General features: G+C 46.4%; 1 long non-coding RNA gene across 24 annotated transcripts in view; it reads left to right on the top strand.

The window, feature by feature from the left end:
* The window catches only part of LOC123381121, a 69,079-nt gene that overhangs the window by 35,169 nt on the left and 17,831 nt on the right, over positions 1–16,079 (top strand). For 16 of the 24 annotated variants that reach the window (XR_006587685.1, XR_006587670.1, XR_006587689.1 and 13 more), the window contains exon 2: positions 14,261–15,665. This is a non-coding gene — a long non-coding RNA (uncharacterized LOC123381121). The remainder of the gene's footprint in view (positions 1–14,260; positions 15,666–16,079) is intronic. The other 8 variants (XR_006587691.1, XR_006587690.1, XR_006587692.1 and 5 more) reach the window with 8 other exon arrangements.

Here is a 16,079-nt window from a genome sequence, read left to right as displayed (position 1 = left end):
AGTGACAAATGTTCTCTTCCTGCGGCCTTAGGAAGATGAGCAGATCATGATTGAGGGGGTGTTTAGCTCAAGGGACTTGTTGACAAGTGGTGTTTCCCCTGAAAAGACCCTATTTATAGTCTGGAGATGGATGCAGGGTGGTTCTGGCCACTCAGTGACAGGGCCCTGGGTGAGTGTGTCTGAATTCTCTAGGATGTTCCTCATGGTCACAATATGGCTGCAATTGCTCACAAATCCCTTTCTCACATGACTGTGTCCAAAGAGTGCTGTCTTTTCACCTTTGCCCCTTGTCATGAGGGGTGAAACATGAGCACCAGAAACCCTCAGCAAACTTTCCCTCCCACGTCACTGGTGTGGATGGAGCTACGTGGTGCCCTTGCTGCAAGGGACAATGGGAAACTGGGCATCCGGGAAGGGGAACGGTATTGCTGTGGGTGTTAGGACAACCATGATGTACTCCCTGAGGCCCTGGCACATTGGAGTCAACACTGGGTGCCTTAAGGCAGGGAGGAGAAGGGAGGATGATAGCTACTGAAGGAAACCGTTTCGGCCAGAGCTGATATTCTGGGTGAGAAACAGCCAAGGAACAGGAGCTTCTGGGTGTTGTAAAACCTTCCCTTCCATTTCTCACTATAAATGCTTGTAAATATTCAAGCCTCCCGGATAAAGTGTGAGGAGCAAGCACATCGCCATAACCTAGATTCTGCCCTCGTGAATATTTTGTGCATTTCCTCCCCTGCGTGTGCTCAGCAATCGCTGGGCGTCCCCAGCTGTGTGCAGAAACTTCACTGAATGCTCTTAAAACCCGGGATCATTCAGCTAATCAACATAGCACATCCCTGTCACCTGACTCAAAATCTCCAGTGTGATGTAGGGTCTGTGTCCAGTTCCCCTTCTAGCTGTTCTTAACCAGGATCAGGTGGAGACCCCTGCCTTCCCCTCTGTCTCTCTGTGCCCACCCCCATCCCCATCCCCGCTGGTGGCTCAGGCCCCCCTTGCACTAGGGCCCAATTCATCTTTAGATGCTTGTCTTCAGATTCTTCTCCTTCCGAAGCCTCTGCTCTCCCACTGGCAGAATCCGGTCTCCCCACGAGCTTTCCAGAATTGGATTTAGCCTGGTGGGTGCTGCCCACGGCTTGTCCTTCAAACACCTGCCCCTGGACGTCTGGGCCCAGGCCCCTTGTCAGTCTGCGCCTTCCCCTTGCCGTGCTGTTCCTCTGGTATAGACCTCCTCCCCGTCCATCAAAGCCACCTTGTCTAGTGCAGGGGCTGGTCTCCCCCTAGAACCGACCTCACAGGTCGCCCGGCTCCATGCTGCGCGGTCTGATGGTGGAGGTTTTATTGGCGAATCGGGTGCAGGTCGTGGATCTGAGGAGGTGTCTCCAGATCAGGAGTGAGGGGGCAGGTAGGGTGAGGCGAGGGGGAAGAGGTGATAGGATGATGCATTTTCAACGCAGCCGCCCTGCACGGTGGGGGCGTGACTCTGCTGGGGGCTTGGAGGCCTGTACCTTGCTAATATGTTGAGAATGCCTGTATGTGTCAGGGATGTTAACCTTAATCTTCAAATATTTTTTCATCGTGCTACGTGTACTTTTTAATCCCCTTCCCCTGTCTCCCCATTCTCTTCCCTCTATCTCCCTCTTCTAACCAGCCATTCTTTACAGTGTCTGGCTTTATTTCTTTGTTTCTTTCTTAAATTCCACATAGGAGTGAAATCATCTGGTGTTCGTCTTTTTCGGAATGACTTATTTCACTTAGCATACTCTCTAGCTCCATTCGTTTGCAAATGGCAAGACTTCAGTCTCGTGGCTGAATGATGTTCATCATACACATCTTCTGGTGGACACTTGGGGTGCTTCCATAATTGGCTGTCGTAAGTAATGCTGTGATAAACACAGGGGTGTGTGTGTGTTCCTCTATGTTAGCGTCTTTGTCCTTTTTGGGTAAAGCCTCAGTGTGACTACTGGATCGTAGGGTAGGTCCGTTTTTAACTTCTCAGGAACCTCCATACTGTTTTCCACAGTGGCTATGCCAGTTAATGTTTCTGCCAACAGTGCGCGAGGGTTCCTGTCTCTCTGCGTCCTCACCCACACCTGTTTGTGGTTTTGATTTTAGCCATTCTGATAGGTGTGAGGTGACCTCTCATTGTGGTTTTGATTTGCATTTCCCTCATGATGCTAAGCAGATTCTCGTGTGTCTGCTGGCCCTGTATGCATTTTTGGAAAACGTCTGTTCATGTCTCTTGCCCAGTTTTAAATTGGACAATTTGGGTGTTGTACTAGTTCTTCATATATTTTGGTACTGATCCTTAAGTGGATGTCATTTGCAAATCTCTGCTTCCATTCAACTAGGTTGCCTTTTACTTTTGTTGCCTGTTTTCTTTTGGCTGTAGTTTCCGATAGCTCACTTTTGCTTCTGTTTCTTTTGCCTTGGGGGTCATATCTAGAGAACTCATTGCTATGGCCAATGTCAGATTACTGCCTGTGCTCTCCTTAAGGATTTTTATGGTTTCAGGTCTCACATTCAGGTCTTTAATCCATTTTGAGGTTATTACAAATGGTGTAAGAAAGTGGCCCAGTTTCCTTCTTTTGGATGTAACTGACCATTTCCCAGTGCTATTTGTTGAAGAGTGTCTTTCCAATTGTATACTTTATCATCCTTTGTTGAAGATCAGTTGAGCATATAGTTGGGTTTATTTCCGGATTCTATCCCACTGATCTATGTGTCTGTTTTAATGCTGTCTTAATTACTACCACTTTGTAGCATAACTGGAAATCTGGGATTGTGACCCCTTAAGTGTTCTTTTTTTGTTCCCCCAAGGTTGCTTTATTTGAGGTCTTTTATGGTTCCATAACAATTTTTGGATTGTTTTAGTCCTGTGAAAAATGCTGTCGGTATTTTGATAGGGATTGCGTTAAATGCATCGATTGATTTGGGTAACACATTTTAACAATATTCTGCCAATCCACGAGCATGGGACATTTTCCATTTCTTTGTGTCCTCCTCAGTCGTCCTCATCCGTGTTCGTGGTTTTCAAGATACGGGGTTTTTCCACCTCTTTGGTTGAGTTTCTTCCTAGATATTTTATTTCTGGTGCAATTGTAAATGGGATTATTTGCTTGATTTCACTTTCTCCCGCTTCATTCTTAGCGTATGGGAATGCCCCTGATTTCTGTACAGTGATTTTTGTATACTGTGACTTTACTGAATTTATCAGTTCTAGTAGCTTCTTGGTGATCTTTTAGGGTTTTCTCTGTATAGTATCACCTACAGATACAGAATCACTACCACAGTATCACTACAGATACAGAATGTTGACTTTACCAATTTGGATGCCTTTTTTTGTCTAACTTCTGTGGCTAGGACTTCCAGTACTATATTGAATCAAAGTGGTGAAATTGGCCATTATTTGTTACCTTAGAGGAAAAGTTCTCCGTCTTTCTCCTCTGAGTATGCTGTTAATTGTGGGTTTTTCATAGAAGGCCTTTATTATGTTGAGGTACGTTCCCTCTAAAACTACTTGGTTGAGGGTTTTTATCAGAATGGAGGTTGTACTTTGTCAAATGCTTTTTTCTGCATCTATTGAAGTGACTGTTTCTTTTCCTTCCTCCTATTGATGTGATGTATCATGTTGATTGTTTTTGCGAACATTCAACCACACTTGCATCCCAAGAATAAATCCCGCTTGATCACAGTGAATGATTTTTTAAAAATGTATTGTTGGATTCATTTTGCTAGTATTTTGTTGAGGATTTTTGGATCTGTTCATCAGAAACATCAGCCGCTGGTTCTTCTGTGATGTTCTTCTCTTGTTTGGGTATCGGGGTGATCCAGCTTCATAGAATGAGTTTGGCTGTTTTTCTTCCTCTTTTAAATTTTGGAGTAGTTTGAGAAGCTTAGGTGGTAACTCTTTAAATGTTTGTAGAATTCTGTGAAGAGGTTTGGTACCGGAATTTTGTTTGGGAGCTTTTGAATTACTGATTCAATTTCACCAGTTCTGTTCAAATTTTGTTTCTTCCTGTTTTGGTAGGTCCTATTTCTATGAATGTGTCCATTTCTTCTAATTATTCATAATGTTACAATTTGTATTTATGTGCTGTTGTCTCCCTTTTTTCATTAGTGATTTTTCCAATTTTGATGTGTTCTCTCTCCCTGGCTAAGAGGTTTATCAATTTTGTTGAACTTTTCAAAGAACCAGCACTTGGTTTCACTGATCTGCTCTCTGCTGGGTTTGGGCTTTGTTCTTTTTTCAGTTCCTTTAAGTATAAGTTTAGATCGAGATTTTTCTTCTTGAGGTATGCCTGTATTGCTATAAACTTCCCTTTTAGAACTGCTTGTGTTGCATCCCAAAGATTATTGGACCATCATGTTTTCGTTTTCGTTTATTTGCATGTAAGATTTAATTTTTTCTTTGATTTCATGGTTGACTCCTTCACTGTCTGGTAACCTGTCATTTAACCTCTGTGTACTTGTCAGTGGAGTACTATGTGGCAATGAGAAAGAATGAAATATGGCCCTTTGTAGCAACGTGAATGGAACTGGAGAGTGTTATGCTAAGTGAAATAAGCCAAAGACCATGGGGGAGGGGAAGGGGAAAAAAAAAAAGAGGTTAGAGAGGGAGGGAGCCAAAACATAAGAGACTCCTAAAAACTGAGAACAAACTGAGGGTTGATGGGGGGTGGGGGGGTGGGAGGGAGGGGAGGGGAGGGTGGGTGATGGGTATTGAGGAGGGCACCTTTCGGGATGAGCACACTGGGTGTTGTATGGAAACCAATTTGACAATAAATTTAATATATTGGGGGAAAAAAAAACCTCTGTGTACTTGTGCTTCTTGTGGTCAGCTTCTAGCTTTATAGTGTACAGTAAAGATACATGGTACGACTTAGATCTTCTTTGAATTTGTTGAGACTTGTTTTATGACCTAATATGTGATCCATTCTGGAGAATGTGCGCTTGAAAAGAATGTGTATTCTGCTCTTTTAGGATGTAACTTTCTGAATATATGTTAAATCCATGTGGTTTAGTGTCCTCCAAAGCCACGGTTTCCTTGCTGATTTCCTATTTGGATGGTCTGTCCATTGATGTAAGTGGGGTGTTAAAGTCCCCTACTATTATATTTATTACTTATTTCCTTTGTTATTAACTGTCTTACGTATTTAGGTGCTTCATGCTAGGTACAATATTTATATCTTGGATTGTCACCTTTGTCACCTTTGTTATTATAAAATGTCCTTTTTCTCATGTTACAATCTTGTAAAGATTTAGCCCAAGATAAATACTGTTTTCTTTTGACCTCTGTTTTTGTGATAAATGCTCTCTATTCCCTCACTTCCCAGTCTGCAGGCATCTTCTGAAATGAGCTTCTTGTAAGAAGCATGTAGCTGGGTCTGGTTTATCTGCTGTCACCCGCTGTCTCTTGATGGGAGCATTTAGCTCATTTACATTCAAAGTAATTATTAATATGTATTTGTCATTTTGATACTTGTTTTTGCGGTTTTTGTAGTTCTCTGATCTTTCATGGTTTGTTGGCTTTCTTTAGTGATATGCTTTTTTTTTTTTTTTTTGGCGTATCAGTGGGTTTTGATTCATGGCTATCATTCAGTTGGTATAGAACACCTTCCACAATTAGTCTATATTAATTTGATGGCCACTTAAGTTTGAACCCATCCCTTACCCCTCTGACCCCCCCACATCTAACATATATGGTGTCCTATTTTATGAATCCCTTGACTGATTTTTACAGAAATACTTTCACTGCTGTTGTGTTCTTTACTTTTTTATAGTCTTCCTTTATGGTCTTTCCACTCAGTCCCCTTTAATATTTCCTGTAGGAAGGGATAAGTGGTCATGAACGCCTTTCATTTTTGCTTGGGAAACTCTTTTCTATCCTGAATGATGGCCTTGCTGGATAGAGTATTCTTGGCTGCAGACTTTTCCCTTTCAGCACTTTGAATATATCCTGCTGTTCCCTTTGGCTCTGTCAAGTTTTTGCTGAAAAATTGGATGGCCTCATGGGGTTTCCCCTGTATGTAAATGCCTTTTTTTCCCTGACTGCTTTAAAGTTTTCTTTATCACTACCTTTTGTCGTCTTAATTACTGTGTGCCTTGATGTCGAACTCCTCGGGTTGATTTTGGGAGTCTCTGTGCCTCCTGACTCTGGAGAGGTTTCCTTCCCCAGATTAGGGAAGTTTTCAGCTATTTCTTCAAAACTTCTACCCCTTTTCTCCTGGGATCCCTATAATGCGAGTGCTACCATGCTTCATGGAGGCACTGCGGTCCCCAAGATTATCCTCATTTTCCGGATTTTTCCCTCCCATTTGCCTAGCTTGATTAATTTCCATTACTTTGTCCTCAGGTCATTAATTCATTCCCCTCCTTCCTCTAGACTTTTTTATTCACCTTATTCCATCAAGTGCAGTTTTAATTTATTGTGCTCATCATCTCTGGTTCTTTTTTTTTTTTTTTAAGGGTCTCACTGATGTCCTTCAGTCCTTTAAGTCTAGTGAATATTTTTACAATCATTATTTAAACGGTCTCGGGTCTGTTTCACTTAGGGCTCTTGCTGTGGTTTGGTCCTGTTCTTTGGCAGATATTCGGCCTCCTCATTTTGTCTAACTCTGGGTGGTAGGAAAGTCAGCTATGTGTTCTGTGATTGAAAGTAATGGCCTTATGGAGAAGAGGTCCTGGGGTGCCCTGCAGTGTCCCCTGTTCACCAGCACCCGGCCCTTCAGGCATGTCGTGTGTGTGCACGCGTGCGCCCTGTTGAGCCCTGGCTGCTGCAGAGGCTCTCCTCACCTGTTGTGGACCATGTTTGCTTCCTGGATGGGTGGGGGTGTTTTTACAAGTTGTGCGCTGGTCTGCTTGCGAAATGACACCTGTCACTGCCACCTGAACTGAGGTCCTGCCAAACGCAGGGGTTCAAGAAGAGGTGGTCAGGTTTGCGCTAGTCTTCTGCACAAGGGGCCCCGTGGTGTTGGCAATGAGGCAAGTGTGACTGGAAAAGGGAGATCCCAAATATGGGGGGCAGGGCTTGGTGTAAGCAAGCTAGGCCTCTGGTGGGCACTGCGCTGGTCCCTGTACATAGTCACGTTTAGAGTGGGGGACGGGGCCTGCCAGCTCCTTCGTTCCTGGAGGGGCTTCTCCGTGACCCCTGTCTCTCCAGGCCGTGCTCTGAGATGAGTGAATAACTCTTCCTTCCATCTGCCCCCTGACATTTGTCAAACTGCTGCTTCTGTGCTCTGTCTTCATGGGCTGTTTGTCATCTGATCTCCTGAAGGGTGGGGACTCAGCTTCCTAATGTCTTCATAAAATTACAGGTTTCAATTCCCACTGGTTGGAAGAACTTAAGAAATCTGGCCTCCCTCACTTTCAAAGCCATAAGTGAAGGTGATTTGACTTCCCCACGTGGGCTCCTCAGTGTGATGGTCTGTCGTTCACCCTTCCCGGTGCCACAGGCTCCGTCTCTACCGTGGATGGCCATGGTGCCTTTCGCTCCTGCACTGCCTCTTCCGCTTTCCTTCCTCCTTCCCTTTACTCATGGGGTTTGTTCAGCAGGTCTTGGATCATGTTCTCTGTCAATTATACACATGTGAGCATCCAGTTGTATCCAAGGCACAAGGTGACCTTAGGGTCCTCCTACTCTATCTTCCAGGCCTCCTTCCATAGTCTTGGTTTCAGAAGTCTGTTTTGTGTGATGTAGAATTGTTCCCGTAGCTTTTTGTTTCCATTTCCATGAAATCTTTTTCTCAGCCTTTGCTTTCAGTCCCTCTCTTCACATGACATGAGTATTTTGTAGGCAGTAGAGAGGGTTCTGTTTTTTAACTTTTAAATGTTATATTTGAGATGGAGCATGAGCAGGGAAGGGGCAGAGAGGGAGAGGAGGAGACACAGAATCCGAAGCAGGCTCCAGGCTCTGAGCTGTCAGCGCAGAGCCCATCGTGGGGCTCAAACTCCCAAACTGTGAGATTATGACCTGAGCTGAAGTCAGATGCTTAACTGACTGAGCCACCCAGGCGCCTCTAGATGGGTCTGTTTTTTTGATCCATTCAGCCCACCCAAGTCTTTTAAAGCATTTAGTTCACTTACATTTAAAGTAATGACTGATAGGTCCTTACTGCCTTTAAAAAAAAAAAAAATTCTGGTTTTTGTAGTTCCTTTCTTTGTGATTTAATGACTTGAGTGTTCTGCTTGGGTTCCTGAATTTTTGTCTATTTCTTACAGACGTTTGGTCTGTGGTTACCATGCAGTCCATCTAGAACATCCTAGGTATACTGAGTATTGTCTATACTGAGTTAATGGTTTCCAATGTTCAAGTGTGTCGTAAAAGCACCCCATTTTTACTCTTCTTACCACACCCTGTTTGTTTTACATCTTTGTGCGTCCCTTGATCTAATTATGCGTCTGGATGGCTTGACTTTACTGGCCGTTTAACCTTCAGACTAGCTGTGTAGGTGGTGTGTGTGTTCCTTCCCTATGTTTACTTTCACCAGTGGGATGTTTCTTTCGTAGTATTATGGCCTTCTATTTCTCTCTAGTTCCTCTAACATTTCTTGCAGAGCCGGTTTAGCGGTGGTGGACTCCTTTACCTGTTGCTGGTCTCCTGTCTCCTTCAATTCTGAGTGATAATCTGGCCGGGTAGAGTGTTCTTGATGGCAAGTTTTCCTTTAGGCGCTTTGAATGTATCCTGCCATTCCTTCTGGACTGCCAAGTTTCTGCTGAAAAAACCAGCTGATGGTCTTATGGGTGGCTCCTTGTCCTGTAACCAGTTTTTCTCTTGCTGCTTTTAAGATTTTCTTTATTGATACTTGGATTCCAGTGTCTCTGTGAGGGTCTCCTCTCGCTTGAGACTCTCTGCTTTGGGATGCAGACGTCTGTTGCCTTCACCAGGTTAAGGAAATCTCCAGCCTTTATTTCTTCGGATAGGTTTTCTGTCCCTTTTTCTCCCCTCCTTGTGGGAGCCCTAAAATGTAAATGTTAGTATACTTGAGGTTGTCTGGCAGGCCCCTTAAACTATTGTTTTAAAATTCTTATTCCAGTTGTGTGATTTCCATGAGCCTATCTTCCAGATCACTGACTCATTCTTCTGCATCTAATCTGTTCCCTTTGGTTTCCATTTTCATTATCGTATTCAGCTCAGATTGGTGGTGGTTCTTTGTTGAAGTTCTCTATGTAATTAGTTCAGTGAGGTTTTCATTATCACCACTTTGAACTCTTTATCTGGTAGGTTGATGATCTCCATTTCACTTAGTTCTTTTTCTGAGGTTTTGTCATCTTCTGGAACATAATGGTCTCATTTTGCCTGTTTGTTTCTATTATGGAGATGGGTTATACCTCCAGGTCTTGGAAAAAGTGGGTTTATGCAGAAGCTGTCCTGTGGGGTGTAAACCCCTGGCCTCCCAAGTGCTCCAGGGATGCCCTCTATAGGGACTGCATGCATCCTCCTGTTGTGGCTGGGCCATGAGTGCTGCAGACTCACTGGCATGCAGGTCTGTCCCTCAGTATGGCTGCAATAGCTGTAGGCAACCTGGTGGGTGGGGCAGGCATCCAGTGCAGCTGGCTAGGAGGTCCAGTTGTGACTCCTGCAGGTGCTTTGAGGGTGTGGGGCCAGCTCCCTGGGCAGAGAGCACTGGTGCCAAATGAGGCTGCCTAGCCAGGGTGGCAGGGGCCCACTCGGGACCATCTATAATTCTCAATGCATCCATGATGGATGTTCGGTGAGCTCCCCAGTGTCACTTTGATGAATTTGTTTTCAGTGTATCAGTCAGGGCTCAACTGGAAAACCAGAAGCATAAAGAGACGTCCGTTAGGATGGTTTTTTGCGAGAAATTAGCTTGCATGATGGCTGGGGGGAGGGGGGGGGCAGAGGACGGCTAGGTAAATGGGAAATCCATAGGCAGGATGCCAGGCAGGGCATGACCTGAAGCTGCCATTGCCAGGCCGAATTTCTTGGTCTTCAGGGAAGTCAGCTCCCTTCCTGGGCATGATTATAGCTCAGAACCCTGACTGTGGTACCCATGACATTTAGTAGGGAGCTGAATCTCCTAGGAAGAGAAGAGGCCACGCTGAAGCCATGCAGAGTGAGAAATGAAAGGGCCTCATCTTTATGGCTGCATGGTCCCCCACTTAGCTCTACACCTCCTGTTCTTGATGCAACACTCTCAGCAGTAAAGGTTGGTCTCCTGCCCCACAGGATGGGGAGATAACTGCTCTGAACCTCAGTCCCTAAATCTATAGAAGCTGGTTTTGATACTTTCCATGTTGCTATTCTAGCCCATCTGCCTCTTGTCCCTTGATTTTAAACTGTTCTCTGTGCTTTTTAGGATCTACCGCCAATATCTACTGTCCCACAAAAGCAGGGACCTCCTTCTCACCTCCAGTTTTGCATATTGCTGTCCTCCTGCCTGGAACACCAGCCCTCCCCACTCCATTTGGCCAATTCCTTCTTGGCTTCTAAATAGGAAATCTTTCTTGATCTTGAGTGCTGATGACCCTGCCCCAAGTTCACCTTTGCTCCTGAGTCCTAGTGGGCACTGCCATGCTGGGTGATGGGGATTCTTGTTCTAAGGGGCTAACTGTTCAGTGTCTGTCCCTTCCCCTTCCGAACTACTCCTTAAACTGCAGTGCATTGGGCTGAGAGAAACTTACTCTCATGGCTGATCAGACGTTTACGTGTCTACTGGAGTATGATGGGAAGACACAGCTCTGCTCCAGAATCTTTTGAGGATTTCCTCTGGAGTGGGAGACTTGGCAGGTCCCACGTAGCTGACACTCGGGCCAACTGTTGCTGCCTTCTGGTCTAGGAAAGAACTCAGTTACAGGAGTTTAAAAAAAAAATGTGCTGATTCTTCAATAATGTTGGCTCATATGGTGACTTCATGTTTTACATCCCCATTCTAGGGTTTACACTGCAAAGAACTGGAAACAAGTGTGCAGGTTTATACATGAATGGTTCAGAGCAGCACTGCTCACAGGAACCAAATGGTAGAACTCAAATGCCCATCAAGAGATGGATGAACACGTGGTCTGTCCATACAGTGGAATAGGATTCTGAAAACAAAGTATTGACACGTTGGTGTTCGATGAAATAAGAAAAGGGCATATATCCTAGGATTCCATTTGCACAAAATGTCCAGAGTAGACCAAACCATAGGCAAGTGGTTTCCAGGGAAACCATGTGGAGTCATTGCTTAGTGGGTACGGGTTTCTCTTGGAGCTGTGAGAATATTCTGGAACTAGATGGTGGGGATGATGGTCCTACAACATTGCGAATGCACTAAATGTCGTGAATGGTGAGTTTTGTGTATTGTGCCACAAATGGGAGGTGGCCCCCCTGCTCTCCATCACTGTGATGTCTGGAACTCAGTGTCACAAAACCTCAGCATGTTCTGAAAGTTGTAGAAAGCCTAGGGGGTCACCTGCCCAGTGCGATGGGACAGTTTTTGAAAGGTTTTTAAAGAATATCTACTATTCTCTAAGCCCTCCTATCTGATAACCCTACTTACTATTTGCTTAGAGGCTTTAGTTCATAAATGCAACTCTAACCCCTTCTCCTAGTCTGCTTCAGGGCTCTACCAAAATCCCATGAACTTGGATGACCAGCAGACCTTTGTCTCCCAGAGCTGGAGGGTGGGGTGTTCATGTCCAGAGAACTTGGTTCTTGTGAGGGCAGTGTGCCAGGCTTGCAGACGGCCATTTTCTTCGTTGTTGCAGAGAGCGCTCCTCTCCCCCAGGGGGCACTAATCCCATGGCATGAGGACCTTCCCCTCCTGACCTGATTACCTCCCAAAGGCCCGCCTCCTAATACCTCAACCTTGGGGGGATTAAGGCTCGATACCAGTTTTGAGGGGCAGGGGGAACACCGTCTGTGGCACACGGGCCTGGAAACACCACCCTTTCAAGTTTTTCTCCCCAAGAATCTTAAGGATAGATATTCTCCGGCAGGTAGTGGTGAATTTGATCACGCAAAGGTGTGATGCCCCAGAGGGACACTCCAGGGCCTTTATCACTTGTTTGGGTTGTGGTCAGAAGCCAAGAATGGGTTTTGATTTCACCCGAAACCAAGCACAAATGGGGTCAGGGAGGCTGCTCCATCAACTTCTTGAATTTGAGTCTGCGTTTACATTTTCAATGGGACGTTGTTTTCAGGATGATCTAGGTTTTGCCTGCTGGTCTTTCCTCTGCCCTTGTTTTCACACAGCAAAGTAAATACTTGCCAGTAGAACCTGAGCCACAATGCTGAAGTCTGCGATGTGGTGCCCACGGAGGAGAGGGTGTTTTTACCCGGAAAAGACCTTCCCACGGCACCATTAGGATAGCGAGGACTCCGCCCTCCCCTTCCTGTCCACAGATGGGGAACGGATCATGGAATCGAGTCTCAGAAACCAGAGGGTTTTTTGTTTTAGGCTTCAGTTTCAAAACTTGGCAGTGACCCCTGATCTGAATGCAAGCCTCTGATGGGCTTTGTCCTGGTTGGAGGATGGCCGCGTTTTCCTATAGTAAGAAGCAAGTGTTGGATTGTGGGGTGCCGCCCCACCCCTCACAGAAGACGGGAACAGAGAGCACGTACGCCTTCTACATTCCTGTACATTCTTGGGTGGTGAAAGATCTGGCCCAAAAGTTTGAGGAGGAGGTCTGTGGGTCTATATTCTGCAACGTCTATGAGGTCCGGTGCTTAAATAACCACACGCATCGGTGATTCCCGTCTAATGCTGTGCACCTGTGTTCCAGAAAGTCTTTAGGAATCCAGCGTGACCTTCAATCCTACTTGATGATCTGAGTTCACACCTGGGCTAGGGCTCCAAGGATGGGGCGAGAGCATTTGCACGTGGCATCTAGCCTAGGGGGCACGTGAGACCCTGTTCTGCTCACCGTGATGGGGACCCCAGATCAGGAATTGGATGAAACCGCTCTGGGGGTAGAGCCTGAATTCTGCTTTTCCCTGCCTCTCCCTGCCACCCCGCTTTATGCTTAAAGTGCCTGTTTGTACCCCAGCTCCTCACAGGGGCTGTGGGAATCCCTGTATGGACAGCGGAACCCACGAGAAAGGACCTGTCCCTACCTGCCAGGAGGAGCCCTTCCCAGCCTCGGGAAACCTTTGTAGCATCACAGTACCTTTTCAACCATGCATCGTATATTGACAAGGGAGGAGATTTTCTCACGTGGATCGGAATAAATTGAAACAGTCTCTGATGAAGGTGTCGGGCACCCAGATGTATGTTCGTGAGCCACCAGCCCATGTGAGCTGCCTTATCACCTGTGCTCCAGGAGGCCCCTCTCCAGATCCTCTTGTAGGAAGGGACCAGGCTGGATTCCCACTGTGCGAATCTACAGCAAGGTGCTGGCCCTTCTCTGTCCTGCCCCTTGGGAATCTGAAAATCTAGGAGGAACACCAGGCAGAGGCTTGGGGCTTCCCCCCCCTCCATGGTTTATATTCCAGCCACATTCCTTAAACAGAAATAAAGCCATATTCAGTGGGGCTTCCTACCCCCCACCCTGCCCCCGCACCGCCCCAGTTAAAACTAAGGCAAACTTTCTCCAAATAGCCACTCTGACACGCTATCCTTCTGCATGGACCAAAGTGGTCTATAATTTTTCAGTGTACTTCAGTAACTTGGCTGACTTGTATTATGCGCTTGTCTTCTAGGGGGACCTTAAGTACGGTTAAAATTCAGGCAATCCAATAAAACCCAGGGGGATGCTGAGGAAGACCAGGCTTCTCGAACAGAAGCTCATTCCGGGGGTGGGACTTTTGTAGGTCCATCCAGGAGCTGCCGGAGGGGTCAGTGGGTTCGATTTGCTTCTGTGAGACCGGTGTTGATTTTTAAGCTTAAACGTTTAGTTGGAGGATCAGCACGTGCTTTGTGTAATGTGGGGAGAAAAAAAAATTACATCTAAGAATTGCTCATCGTAGCCTTTACGCAGAGCAAAGAAATACGTTAGAAAACTTATTTTAGGAACACGTCTCCAGCAACTGCTGTCTGAAAGCCCTCACTGTCTTATCAGGACTTCATTAATCTAAAGTTTGTGAAATAGGTAATATTTCAAAATTGTAAAGCCTAAAAGAGGCTTGGGCATATGACATTTGCATATAAATAGAAAAGAATTCAGATCCACACTACTAGGGAAAAGTGATTTTCTACACGTTTCATATAACTTTCACTAAATTAGACTTTAAAAATGTCCTTGTCATATAGATTGGTGGGTTTGGGGTTTTTTTTTCCTATTTAAACAATGAAAATGAAACATTTTTCTCAACTCCCAGGAACCTGTTACTAAATTCCGGACAAAGGAGAACCCCGTGAAATGATGATTTTTCCTGCACTACTCATGGATCGCTCTCCTCCCTGAGAGCCTCATCAGCTGATGGGGGGCATCGGGGGCCTGCCGTTCCCCTACTCCTTCCAGATAACCCAGTGCTTTCTGGAATGCTCTGTGGTTCCAACATCCACATCTCTGAGGGATGAAACAACGTTTCCTGACTTATCACATGCCTTCGTGGGAGGGTTCAGCCTGCTTGCATTCATCTTGCTCTGGGTGGTAACGGTAAAGCTTGGTCATTGCCCCTGCCCTACTCTTTCCTATTTCTGCTATCAACGTAGTGACTTCCAACAACGTGGGTTGATGAAGTCGGTTCTGTGGTCCAGAAGTCTGCGGGGGGAGGGGGTTCTGCTTGCTCTGAATCGCCGGCCTGGGCTCTTACCTGGAGGCTCTGGTTCAGGTAATTAGCAGATGTCAATTCTGTGGGGCTGGGGTCCCCGTTTCCCCGTTGGCTGCCTGCCAGGTAATGTTTGTTCGTCTTTAGATCCGTGAGGGCCTGTTGTGTCCCCCTCGTGCCGCACACCCGACTTCCCTCTCCTGCTCGGAGCTGGAGGAAGTTCTCTGCCTTCAAGGGCTCACGCGGTTACACTGATCGCCTGTGGGTAATCAGCTACTCTCCCCATCTCGAGGTCTGGACCATTCTATCCACCAAGCCTTTTTTCCATGTAACACAGCTATTCACAGGTTCTGAGGAGTAGAGAATGGGCGCTTTTGGGGGGGAGTTGGGGGTATTCTGCCTCTCAAGCTCCCCAAATAGCCCAATATATATATGTAAAAACCAGTTCTGATCAGCTACACCTGCACCCTGTCCCCCGGTGCCGGGGGAAAGTTGGGGGCCCCCTGCACTGCCCACTTTCCTTCATGTGGCACATTCCCCATGTGGACACCATAGTCTTCCTCTCTGGGAGGATCTCCAGGCTCCTTATCTACTTCCTAAAGGGAGGAGGACAGACTAACCGTGGACTTCTCGGCTTTTTTCTGGAGACAGCGGTGTATAAATGTCCCAATATCTTGTGGATTGCTCTGCACATGGAGGTCTCTCATGGATGTGGTTCTCCACCTGGGGGTGTGTTACAAGGAGAGGGGTGCTTAGACCCCTGTCTGCCTCCCCTCAGAGGTGGTTGACGATCTCTGCAGGTGGAACCTGGGGCTTCCAAAGAAGTCCAAGCTTTGCCTGGTGGTCCTTAGGGCTCCAGACCGCTGTCCAACGGTGTGTCCGTTTGCTCCTGAAGGTACACGTCTTCCCGGTGGTGAAGGAGATGCCTTGCAGCGTGCTGCCTGGTGCTGGGTTCCAACCCGGTCGTAGTCGGGAACCCGGAACTGTGTGGGGAAACGGCATAAAATACAAGGTACTGTTGTTAGAGGTCTTCTGCACGGAAGAGGAACTTTGTGCTAAGAGACTAGGAGTGACATGTGGCTGGCTTTTACCAGCGCTGGTGGTGATGGGGTAAGAACGCTGTGCCCCAGGAGCCACAGCCCTGTGGCTCCCGGAGGCTGATGCTCCAAGCCAGACAAGATCGGGAACCCCCCACAGCAGGTGCCTTGGCCTCGGTCTGGGCTCCTCACAAACTGTGTGTTCTGAGATCACGTGGCTTTTGAGCCTCTGTTTCTCCATTTGTCTAGTTTTACCAACCACATCTTTAGGGCAAAACCATTAACCTGGGTGAGGGGCTTAGAGCCGGGTGGGAACCGTTTTTTTAAAACTGGATTTTTTTTAATTTTTTTTTCAACGTTTATTTAGTTTTTGGGACAGAGAGAGACAG

Source organism: Felis catus, chromosome D3, assembly GCF_018350175.1.
Source record: "Felis catus isolate Fca126 chromosome D3, F.catus_Fca126_mat1.0, whole genome shotgun sequence".
Classification (NCBI taxonomy): Eukaryota; Metazoa; Chordata; class Mammalia; order Carnivora; family Felidae; genus Felis; species Felis catus.
The sequence above is the reverse complement of the archived record's forward strand: the minus strand, read 5'-3'. Positions and strand labels throughout refer to the sequence as shown.